The sequence below is a fragment of the Muscardinus avellanarius genome (assembly GCF_963383645.1).
Source record: "Muscardinus avellanarius genome assembly, chromosome: 11".
Taxonomy (NCBI): Eukaryota; Metazoa; Chordata; class Mammalia; order Rodentia; family Gliridae; genus Muscardinus; species Muscardinus avellanarius.
In genome coordinates this window covers 50,180,557-50,193,305 of record NC_137797.1, presented here as the reverse complement: position 1 = coordinate 50,193,305, position 12,749 = coordinate 50,180,557, and the positions used below count along the sequence as shown (strand labels likewise).

Here is a 12,749-nt window from a genome sequence, read left to right as displayed (position 1 = left end):
AGATGTGATCTTAGAGGTTGTGCTGTGTCTTTGAATCTCCTTGCTTGCTTGCTGCCTCTTGCTGCTGGCCTCCATGCTGTGAGAGCAGAGTCTTGCTCTCTCTCCCTCTCCCTGCTTTCAGCTGCCATGTCCTAAGCTGCAGACCCTGGCCTCACATAGACTGATCTCCAAAACACCAAGCACATAAATCTTCCTTCCTCTAAGTTGTGTATCCAGTCATTTTAGATTATAGTCGTGAGAATGTTGGCTGAGACATAAAGTCTCACTAAATTGCTGAGGGCCTTGCTAAGTTCCTAAGAGTGCCCTCAAACCTACAATCTTCTGCTCTCAGCCTCCCAAGTACTGGGATTACAGGCATGTGCCACCATTTTCTTTAAAAAGCTGAATTTCAATAATAAGTTTATCCTACTCATATAAAAAAGAACTTATAAATTTGCTTTCTAAAGCATTTTTGAAGCATTTTCTTTCATAAGGTGCTTAAGTCACACAAGCTGTATTTTAAGTTACAGTGTAACCATTATTTATTGTTCCTTTACTTACTGTTAAGTAAATGTTTGCTTAGTTTTATTTCCAGAGTATTAATGGGCTGAAATTTGATTCCAAGTGTTTTTCAGAAAATTAGGTCAAATGTTGATATATTCTACCTTAACATTAATAAATAAGATCTTAAGGCCCATATAGCATACATTATACTCCATGAAATAAATTTCAACTTACAGTAACTCCCAGAATAAAATCATTTTACTTTCACTGAAATGGAATTAACTTACAGAATTGTAACATAAATCAAAAGCTAACCCAGTACAACCACACTGTGCAGAGAAAACACAGGCTCTTTATTTTCTTACCCCTAAAAACTCAATCTGTTCCAAGTTGAACAGTCTCTATCTGGTACATGCTCAGTCTTTCAAAGTTGCTTCTTCTCTCTCTCCCCTATCAGATATGACATCGTGGTGTATATGGGCACTGATGTGACTTTGCAGTGACAAGGGCTGGGGCTCTTATCCCATGCCCTTCACCTTCTGAGTTCTGGCTGGATCCTGCTGTGATCATCATCATCACCATCACCAGCATCATCACCACCACCACCATCATCATCACCACCATCACCACCACCATCATCATCACCATCATCATCACCATCACCACCATCATCATCACCATCATCATCATCACCACCACCACCACCATTACCACCACCATCATCATCATCATCATCCCACATCATTTTCTGAAATAATATCTGATAAAGTGAAACTGGACCTGTCTGGTTTGGGATGCATTGTGCTGGCATTTACTACTAAAGTCAATAACAATGACAAATTCTCTCATATTGAACTCTTGGATCCTCCACTGTGGTCTTCCTCTAAGCCCCACTCAATGAAGACCCACCCTCTTATCTCTCTGATGTCTTATTTTGCCCTCACCTGCCCTGCCCTGACCACAGTGACCTCCTGACTGTTCCCTAAACACACCTGGAATGCACTATTTCAAGACTTTTGTGCCTCTGGGCCCTCTGTCTGGAAGTCATAGCTTGCTGCTTAGCTGTTTCTGAATCTTTGTTCTGATGTCACCTTCTCTGAGACACATTCCCTAACCACTGCTTTAAAACTGAACATTTCTGCAGAACCCCCACTCTCCTTTCCTTTTTTATTCACTTCCCTAGCACTTATCACCATCAAACATATCACAGGCTCAACTCTTATTTTGTCATTTTATTTGTTTGCTTGTTTTGTTTTTTTTTTTTTGCTTCATACTATATCTCACACTATAGGTTCACTGTAGAGTTTAGCTGACAGAGGTTCCCAAACTTATTTAGCTTACCATCACCTTTTAGAAAAAATATTCCTCAGCATCCCTCACCCCTGGAAATCTACCTTTAAGCAAATACACAGAAACAGTGATAAATTTGCATTCTGTTTGTATTTATATTTAGATTCAGCATCCTTTTGGGGGGGATGGTCTCACATACTTTTGGAACCTATGCAAGAAATTCGAAAGTAGTACAGAGGATTTAGAATTAGTGGGTTATCTGAACCATGACCTTTTGATTGAATGAAGTGTGTCAGTTCCTAAAACAAGACCAAGCAAAGAATGGTACAATAAATAAGATTCTGAGTGAAATAGAAATGGCCTTCCATACCCATTCATGCTCCCCCTTTTTTTACAGTACTGGGAATTGAATCAAGAAAATTTCTGCCTCCAAGCTATATCCACAGGCCTTTTAATTGTTTATTTTGAAACAGAGTCTCACTAAACCTCTAAGACTAGCCTTGAACCTGAGATCCTGTCTCAGCCACCCAAGTACTAAGATTACAGATGTGTGCCACCATATCTGGCTCATTCATGCCCTTTGAATTTCCATATGTGGCCTCTTCCCTGTATTTATTGGCTTTGGTTTCAAAACCATAAAGGTGAGCCGGGCGTGGTGGCACACGCTTGTAATCCCTGCGCTTGGGAGGCTGAGACAGGAAGATCGCGCAGGTTCAAAGACCCTGTTTCCAAATAAAATATAAAATAGGTCGGGGAGTGTAGCCCGAAGTAGAAGGCCCCTGGGTTCCAGCCCCAGGACCACAAAAAACAAAAACAAAAAACAAAAATAAAAAAAACCATAAAGGTGATAACAGATGACAATGATATCTTTTATGTTATTGTTGCTTGACAACTGAAATTTTTGTGTTAGCAAAGGTAACACAGGTGCTTTAACCAAAATTTTTAACCATTTATTTCTCCCTGAGACTCTCAGCTTCTTGGAGTGTTGGCAGTTGGCAGATGGGTTTTCCCACACAGGAATGGAAGGACCCAGACATCTTCCATCTATGGTTCTATTCTCTCATTATCAATTGTCTAGAATCCAATTTGGGAAGGAAAAGACAAGGAGCATAGAAATAACAGATGCCTAAGCACCTTGACCACACACATCACTTCTGCTCATGGGTCACTAGACAAAGATACATTAGAGCCCATCTGGATGCAATGAACCATGGGAATGTGATCCCTGCCTGAGTTACTGTTTCCCTGTGACCAATTCAACCCATGGAAGGAAAGGCATGAATCCACTGGATAGTGAACTGGCTGAGCTAAGTGTACCATCTGTTGTGTGAGCATTCTCACATTCACAGCTTCATTTATTCTTTCAAAGACCTTATGAAGTATCATCACCACCCATTATATCATCATCATAAAGAGTAGTTTGACACTCAGAAAAACAAGCTCACCTCCAAAGACTGTAGAAGGCAACTTCTTTTATGAGAATTTGCAATATAATATGAACTTTATTGAGATATAGTCCACATACAATAGAATTAGTTATTTAAATTGTACAATATATTGTTTTTAGTATGTTTGCAGAGTTATGAAATCATAGTGACTGATTTTAGGATATTTACATCACCCCAAAAGATATCTTATACCATTAGCATTTCTTCCCCAATTCCTTCCCACCACCTTCAAGCCTTAAGCAACCATTAATCTGTTTTTCATCTCTATAGACTTTCCTATTCTGTATATTTAATATTAATGTTGTGTAACTTTTGATCTTTCATGATTGGCTTCTTTCACTTAGCATAATGTTCTCAAAACCCATCCATATAGTAGGATATATCAGTACTCCCTTTCTTTTTATTGCCCAGTAACATTCCACATTTTGCTTGTCTATTCATCAAGTAACTCTTGGATGGTTTCTATTTGAAACTATTCAGAATACAATGTTCAGAACATTTATGAATAAGCGGATTCACTGATTTATGATCTCAGAATTCAGGTATGAGGGCTCCAATATCTGTACAACTTTGCCAACATTTGTTATTATCTTTTTCATTGTAGCAAAGTTTGCAGTTTTGAAAGATAACTTCAAGCCTTAAAATTGTGATTCAGTGCCCCCAGTTTTAAATAAAATTATAGAAGTTAGTCTAGAAAAGAATGTAGTTCGTGCTCTTCCTCCCAGGTGCACACTGCCTTTAGTTGCTATCAGGATATCCAGGCACCTGAGCCAGGTACTCCATAGAATGCTGGATGCCCTTAGTTTTACCCCATGTTCCAAACTCATCCTGACCACTCTTTCCTTGACACAATGAATCACTGAGTGCAGAAAATCTGAAGCTTTTTATTTTGATCCAACCATCTTGATTCTGTGGACATTCTGACATGAGAATATTTTGGTCACTGTGTTAAGAAGCAGACACTTTCACATCAGCATTAGACTGATATAGATAATTAGAGATGTATACTTATATTTCAAATACATATTTTTTAAACATTTTAAAGCTCATTTATCTTAAGCTATTTTAATTCATTTATAAAAAATTATTTTAAGATATTAAGACATTTCTATTTTTCCCATTTTGATTTTTAATTTACTGAAATTCTTTTCACTGGAGTCAATTATTTTTCACATGAGCTTTAAATGAAAATGTTATTCAATATGAGATTTTTTTGCTGATGTTTGTATCAAAATTTTACTGATTATACTTTTTGCAACTGCAAGCTTTCTTTGAGGGTCATTATTCGTACCAAATACAATGATCTCAGGTCAAATTATTCATACTAAACTTAGAAAAAAATTAAATTCTTTTGTCATTTTTTAAACAATAATAAACTTTTCCAAGTGCTAATTTAGCTGTTGGCAGTTTTATTTAGTGTTGATTACTTCTGCCAAATCTACTTTTCCCCTATTCAATATTTACATGTTTCCATTTGAGCATCAAGACACAAATAATTCTTTAGTCAAATTGTCATCTCTAACAAATTTTAACAAGTGTAGTTTAGCTATTTTTATTTTGTGTGTGTGTTTATTATTTGTACCAATAATATTTACTATGAACTGGACTAAAATAAACTAATAGTGTTTCTTTTTTTTTCATTTTTATCTAACTAAAACATGGGAAAATGAAGTGTTTCCCTTCAACTACATCAAGGTTATTCTGTTGTCTGAAATTTCTCTGTATCAATGACCTACTTCTTCAACATATATTCAGTTTATATATTTTGTACTAATCATTAATGCTGAAGACAAAAACAAATGGTAAAATTAGAAGATTCTTGAAGTCAAATGTTCCTGAGTAGAGGTATTTTAGGGTTAAGATAATCTAGTACAACAAAATTAATCTGGTCAATATTTTCTACACTTGACTAATAACTGGAATCAACTGGGGAACTTATTGGATACATACAGTTTTTTAACCAACCTCTTTCCATGTCTGTCTGACTGTGGTTATCAAACTCTCACTTCACACATCTGGGATAAGTTCTCAGGATCTGTAACTTTTGTGTGCGTACGTGTGTGCATGTGTGTGTGTGTGTGTGTGTGTGTGTGTGCATGCGTGTGTGTGTGTGTGTGTGTGTGTGTGTGTGTGTGGTGCTGGGGGTGGAACCCAGGGGCTTTCCCAGACTTATTTTATATTTTTTAGGGGGTCTCATTAAGTTGCTGAGAGCCTCACTAAGTAGCTGAGGCTGGCTTCGAATTTATGCGATCCTATCTCAGCCTCCCAAGCACTGGAATTACAAGTGTGTACCACCACACCTGGCCAGCATCTGTAACTTTTTAAAAAGTTCCATCAGTGATTCTAATAGCTATCCATAGAAACTGATGTACCTTCCTGGGATATACCACACTGGTATGAGTGGAATGTGTCCACATGAGACATGCATATGACATCAGACATGTGAATGAGAAAGTATAAATCTCAGTCTACAACTCAAGATGAAAAAGAAATAAAACTTTATTTTCAAGTCACTCAACCTATTTTCTACTTTTAAGATTCACTACAGAGAGGAAAAGAAGTTCAATCAGTCCAAAGTTTTCCTTGTTTTACTTCAAGATGAATTTTAAGTAGGGTGGTAGAGATATGGTCATGATGTAGGATAGAAAAAATAAGTAGGTAGAAAGGAGAGAGACAGTAAGGAAAAGTAAAATATAACTTTAGTATAAGAACTTGGGGATGAAGTGCTTCAACTTTTTTTCCCAAACCAGTTCTCTGTTCCAGGCTTAACTCTCCCCAAATTCCTGAAAAAACTATAGGTCCTAGACTTAACTAAAAGAATTGCCTGGTGCATTGATAGCAAAAGCTAGAATGGCAATCATTAAAAACACAAGCAACAACAATTGCTGGTGAGAAAGTAGAGAAGTGGGAACTCTAATATATTGTAGGTGGGATTGCATATTAGTGCAACAACTTTGGAAAATAGCATCAAGGATCCTCAGGAAAATGGGAATGAACCTACCTACCATATGATAGAGCAATACCATTTCTGAGTATCTACCCAAAAGAATAGAAACCAAACTACCAAATTAATGTATGCATATCCATGTTCATAGCCACAATATTCACAGCCAAACTATGGAACCAACCAAGATTTCCATCAACAGATGAATGGATTACAAAATTATGGGATATGTACACAATAAAATTTTACTCAGCCTTAAAGAAGAACACAATTATGTCATTTGCAAAGAAATGGGTGGAACTGGAAAACATTATGCTAAGTGAGGATTAGTCAGTCACAAAAAATAAAAAATCAACTTCTGGGAAGATAGCAACTGATAGAAGTAGCACATACCAGTCCTGCTGATACCTGATCTCTATTGGCCCAAAAACAGTGTTCTACAAAGCCAGAAAATACTATCAATAGAGGACTAAAATAGATAAAAGATTAGAAGACCAACCAGAGAGCAGAAAAGAAACCCACCCAACTTGTGGCAGCAGGCACCATATCAGCATCATCTTGCCTCACAGCACCAGACTCCAGAGACAAAAAGGAAAACAAGGACCTGAAGTGAGCAGGTGCAGATCAACAGGGTTGTAAGCCATCATTTCTTCCTGTGCAAACACCAGCTACAACTTCCAGCAGGGGCAGCTGAGCTCACCATGCCCTCCAGGTATCCAGAACAAAGCTCAACACCAGAAAAGAAACCTTCCCACCTCACAGACAAGGGCTCTACTGCAGCACCATCTTGCTTCATTGCACACAACTCCAGGGACAATCAGGAAAGCATCCAAGGACCTGAAGTAAGCAGCCATAGATAATCGGAATTGTAAGTCATCAGCTCCTCCTGCCAAACACAGGCTACAACTTGCAGCAGTGGTGGGTGAGTACACCACACCCTCCAGAGATCCAGACCAGCACACACAAAAATTATACACAGAAGAACTCTCAACGCAGTGCTCCCAGGGACTTGCGTAGACAAGATAAAGTTGCTGGGTCTGAGACTATGTGATTCATCCCAGTGAAGGAGTAGTGGCAGCTGAGATTACCACACCCTTCAGAGAGCCAGAGCAGCACTCAAGCTCAATAACACTGAAAGTGACTTCATGGTTCCCACAGGAGAACCCACAGCCCAGTGCCTCCAGGGATTCATGCAGCTGTGATAAACTACCTGGGTCTGAGATTTTGTGGTTCAACCCAGAGAAGGTGGGAGTGGAGTCTGCTATTGGACATAGCAGAGGCTCAGAGAGACTCAGGCTCTGATCAGTGGAAAGTGTGGGGGAGAACTACACTAACACTAGACCCAACTAGTAGGATCTCCAGGATCATCACAGACCACCCAATTGTGGTGAACAAGAAGAAGTCAGACCAGACCAGCCCTAGCTGTGGAGAACAGACTCTTACATTGAGTTTGGTTTCAAAGGCATATGCCACCAATAGAGAGGCAGGGTTATTTTGGGGTTCTGTTCTTTTTGTGTGTGAGAGTGTGTATGACTTTTCTTACCCTTTTTACAAACCCTCTCCCAACCTTCTTCCCTGTATATACCTACTCTCTTCTCCCTATCCCTTTTCTATTTCTTTTATCTTCTTCTCTCTCCCTTGTCTTGTATTAAATCCACTTCATATCCTACACTACTGCTACATTCTCACTATCACTAATCTCTAGTATATACTACCTTACCAAACTCATTCTTTCATTCTATTTGATCCTATCTGAGACTAGACCCTATTCATCCATTTATGGTTTCACTTCCCTCCTCACTCAACCTTCACTGTTGAATAAGATACAACTTGCCCTTGGATATACCAGCTGACACCTAGAGACTGAGAGAAATCTATCAGAAGCATCAGATACAAACTTCGAAATCATGAGGAGGAATTACAAGGAAGCAATGAACTCCCACAACCCCACAATAACAGAATCTGATAAATAACACAGAAATGCACAGATCTCCAGAAGGTCAAATCAGAAATGTAACTGTAGAAATAATACAGGACTTCCTAAAAGCATTTAGAGAGAGTCTAAAAGAAATAAAGAATGCAATCATTGCAGTTAAGGATAAAGAATCAATTGGACCACATGGAGAATAGAATCTTGCTCCTAGAAGATGATCACTCAAAAGACAAACACACAGTATGTAATGTAGAAAAAAAATTCAACAGCATGAATTGGACATTGAAGAAATATGCACCCTTTTAAAAAGATTAACCTAAAAATAACTGACATAGAGGAGGGAAAAGATGAAACCAAAGGGATCAACAATCTTTTCAAAGAAGTGATAGCAGAACATTTTCCAAGCATAAAGTAAGAGGTCGATACAGAGGTACAGAAAACTTATAGAACCCCCTTTAGACAAAACCAAAGAAAAAGTTCCCCATACCACATAAACTGATCAATGCAGAAGCCATGGAGATAACTGTAAAGGCAACAAAAACAAAAGACCAACTGACATTCAGAGGCAAACCAATTAGAATCACTCCAGACTTTCCAAACCAAGTAAGAAAAGCCAGAAGGGCCTGGAGTAGAATATTTCAAACCCTGAAAGAAAACAACTTACAGCCAAAATTTTCCAACCTAGCAAAACTATTTCTTAAATTTGATGGGGAAATAAAAATATTCCACAACATACAGAAGCTGAAGGAACTTTTGTCTTCAAAACCAGCACTAGAAGGGCTGGGATGTAGCTCAGTGGCAAAGTGCCTGCTTTGCAGGTGTGGCACTCTGGGTTTGATCCCTGGTTCAAAAAAAAAAAAAAAGACAAAACCAGCACAAGAGAAAATACTAAAAGAGATTAACTGCAAAGAAGATATAAATAATTCATGACAGAACCAAAGAAACAAGAATTTCCATCCAGCAGACAACTAAGCAAAGAAGAACAAACAGTATTTCAAACAGAAGTTAAATCTCAACATATTAAGAATTAAAAATCATCTCTCAATAATCACACTGAAAAACAATGGCCTCAACTACCCAATAAAAGACAGAGTGGCAAAATGGATTGAACATCCGAATCCTTCTATCTTCTGCCTGCAAGAAACACACCTTACAAGTAAAGATAGGAACAAATTTAAGGTAAAGGGCTAGAGCCAATGAAACTCAAAGGTAAGCAGGAGTAGCAACTATGATATCAGACAAGTTAGACTTCAAGCCCAAGCTTATTAGAAGAGACAAAGAAGGTCATTTTTACTATTAAAAGGAACAATTGAGCAAGAGGAAATAACAATAATCAACATTTATGCCCCAAACATAGGTGCAACTACTTTAGTAAATCAAACTCTTTGTGACATGAAGTCACACATAAATCCCAATACAATAATACTGGGAGACTTCAACACACCTCTCACAACATTAGACCAATCTTCCAGACAAAAGGTCAGTAAAGATGCTTCAGAACTAAAGAACACCATTAATCAAATGGACCTGTTGGACACATATAGAATATTTCACCCAACTATGGCGGACTTTACATTTTTCTCCACTGTTCATGGAATCTTCTCCAAAATACGTCACATCCTGGAACACAAAATGAGCACTAGCAAATTCAAAAAATGTTACATACTTCCCTGTGTCATTTCAGACCATACTGGAATGAAACTAGAAATCAACTATAAGAAGCCCCAGAGAAACAACATAAACATGTGGAGACTGAACACTACACTTCTGAATGAAGAATGGGTCATAGAAGACGTAAGAGGTGAAATCAAGAAATTTCTAGAAACAAATGAAAATAAAGAAACAACATATCAAAACCTCTGGGACACTTTGAAGGCAGTATTAAGAGCAAAGAAAAACAGAAAATCTTGAAATACATAACCTAATGATATACCTCAAAGCCCTTGAAAAGCTGGAACAATCGAACCCCAAAGCCAGTAGAAGACAGGAAATTATTAAAATTAGAGCAGAAATTAATGAAGTTGAGAATAAAAAAAACAATGCAGAAAGTCAACAAAACCAAAAGCTGGTTTCTTGAAAAAATTAACAAGATAGATAAACCACTAGCCAACCTCACTAAAAAAAGAATCAACCCAAATCATGAAGATAAGAGGTCAAAAAAGTAGACATTGCTACTGAGAGTGTAGAAATCCAGAGGATTATCAGAAACTACTTTGAAAAACTATATTCCAACAAAAGGGAAAATCTGGAGGAAATCGACAACTTTATAGATAAATACAACCTTCCTAAACTGAGTCAAGAAGATATAAAACACTTAAACCAACCAATAACAAAGAGATTGAAACAGCAATAAAGAGCTTACCATCAAAGAAAAGCCCAGAACCAGATGGTTTTCCAAGTGAATTCTATAAAACCTTTATAGAAGAGCTAACCCCAATACTCCTCAAACTATTTTGTGAAATAGAACAAAGTGAGACTCACCCATATATTCTATGAAGCCAACATCACACTAATACCCAAACCGAATAAAGACAGTTCAAGGAAGGAAAACTACAGGCCTATATCTCTGATGAACTTCGATGCAAAACTATTAAACAAAACACTAGCAACATGCATTCAAAACCACATAAAGAAAATCATACACTATGACCAGGTAGGGTTCATCCCAGGGATGCAAGGCTGGTTCAACATACAAAAATCAGAGATCCGAGAATGGGAGAAGAGCCGGGCATCTGAGCAGCATCCAAGCTCCTCTCCAGCACACTTTGCTCTTGCAGCCCACCGTCCACTCGCCTTCTCGCAGCCCAGAACATCTTCCACCATGGCCACGGCAGCAAGTTCTTACCTGAACAAAGGCGTCAAGCAGATGTATATGTCCCTGCCTCAAGGTAACAAAGTCCAAGCTATGTATATCTGGATTGATGGGACTGGAGAAGGACTTCACTGCAAAACTTGCACCTTGGACTGTGAGCCCAAGTGTGTTGAAGAGTTGCCTGAGTGGAACTTTGATGGCTCTAGCACCTTTCAGGCTGAAGGCTCCAACAGCGACATGTACCTGGTTCCTGCTGCCATGTTTCAGGACCCTTTCCGCAAGGACCCCAACAAGCTGGTGTTCTTTGAAGTTTTCAAGTACAACTGAAAGCCTGCAGAGACCAATTTAAGACACACCTGCAAATGGATAATGGACATGATGAGGAGCCAGCACCCCTGGTTTGGTATGGAGCAGGAATACACACTCATGGGCACGAACAGGCATCCCATTGGCTGGCCTTCCAATGGCTTCCCAGGGCCCCAAGGTCCCTATTACTGTGGCGTGGGAGCCAACAAAGCCTATGGCCAGGATATCGTGGAGGCTCACTACTGGGCCTGCTTATACGCCGGAGTCAAGATTACAGGGACAAATGCCAAGGTCATGCCTGCCCAATGGGAATTCCAAATAGGACCTTGTGAGGGAATCCGCATGGGAGATCATCTCTGGGTGGCCTGGTTAATCTTGCACTGTGTCTGTGATGATTTTGGAGTGATAGCAACCTTCAATCCCAAGCCCATTCCTGAAACTGGAACAGCGCAGGCTACCACACCAACTTTAGCACCAAGGCCATGTGGGAGGACAACGGCCTCAAGTACATTGAGGAAGCCATCGATAAGCTAAGCAAGCGACACAAATACCACATTCAACCTACAATTCCAAGGGGGACCTGGACAACCTCCAACATCAACGACTTTTCTGCCAGTGTAGCCAACTGTAGCGCCAGCATCCGCATCCCCCAGACTGCTGGCCAGGAGAAGAAGGGTTTTTACGAAGACTGTCACCCCTCTGCCAACTGCAACCCCTTTGTGGTGACAGAAGCCCTCATATGCACATGTCTTCTCAACAAGACCAGCGATGAGCCCTTCCAGTACAAAAACTAAGCAGACTAAATTTCAGCCTCAGCCCCTCTTAGGTCTTCTGCCCACTCCAACTGCCTCTCCCCAGTTGTCCTGCTTTCCCCTAATAAAACTCAAAGGGTATAGTATCAAGATCTTTTTTTAATTCCTCATGCCCAATTAATCTCGCTTTTCTTGGCCAGGATAGAGAGGCTAACTTCTTAATCTCTTTACACCCAAACCCTCTTTTTTTTCTAATGCATTAGTGGGGAGGGTGTATGGAGATGTAACCACTGCTTCTTTGATTTTATCAGGTGTGCTTGTCCCATAGGTGTAGCTGTCAAGACAGAGCATATGTGTTTGTGAAGGGTAGGGTGAGGACTTTTTCTTCAAGGTTTGTGAAGGGTAGGGTGAGGACTTTTTCTTCAAGGTAGCTAAAAAGGGAAAGCTTTGTAGGTAGCTTACATTTCCCCTCTTGGTGGAAAGTGCTATTTCTTAAGGTATAACCAAATTTCCATTAAAAGAAAAATTAGGAGAGAAGGAAGGAGGAGGGGTTGGGGATCTGGAAGGGAAAATATCTTTGATATCTTGTCTCTTGCTTCCTTGCTGGGAGCTACCTGTCTTCCCAGGAACACAGAACTCAAGAGTATAAACTGATGAATATCCCTACCTTATGGAAGAAAAAGTTCTCGCTCATTTATAACACAAAGCAGAATAGTATTTTTATATTTAAATAAAAACAAAAAATTTAAAAATACAAAAATCAATCATATAAACAGAATCA

At 39.1% G+C, this 12,749-nt stretch overlaps 1 pseudogene across 1 annotated transcript; it reads left to right on the top strand.

Annotated features, from left to right (window-relative positions):
- Positions 1-10,919: 10,919 nt before the first annotated feature.
- LOC308270342 (glutamine synthetase-like) lies at positions 10,920-12,010 on the top strand (annotated as a pseudogene). Its single transcript has one exon. The product of its transcript is annotated as a glutamine synthetase-like (transcript).
- Positions 12,011-12,749: the final 739 nt, after the last annotated feature.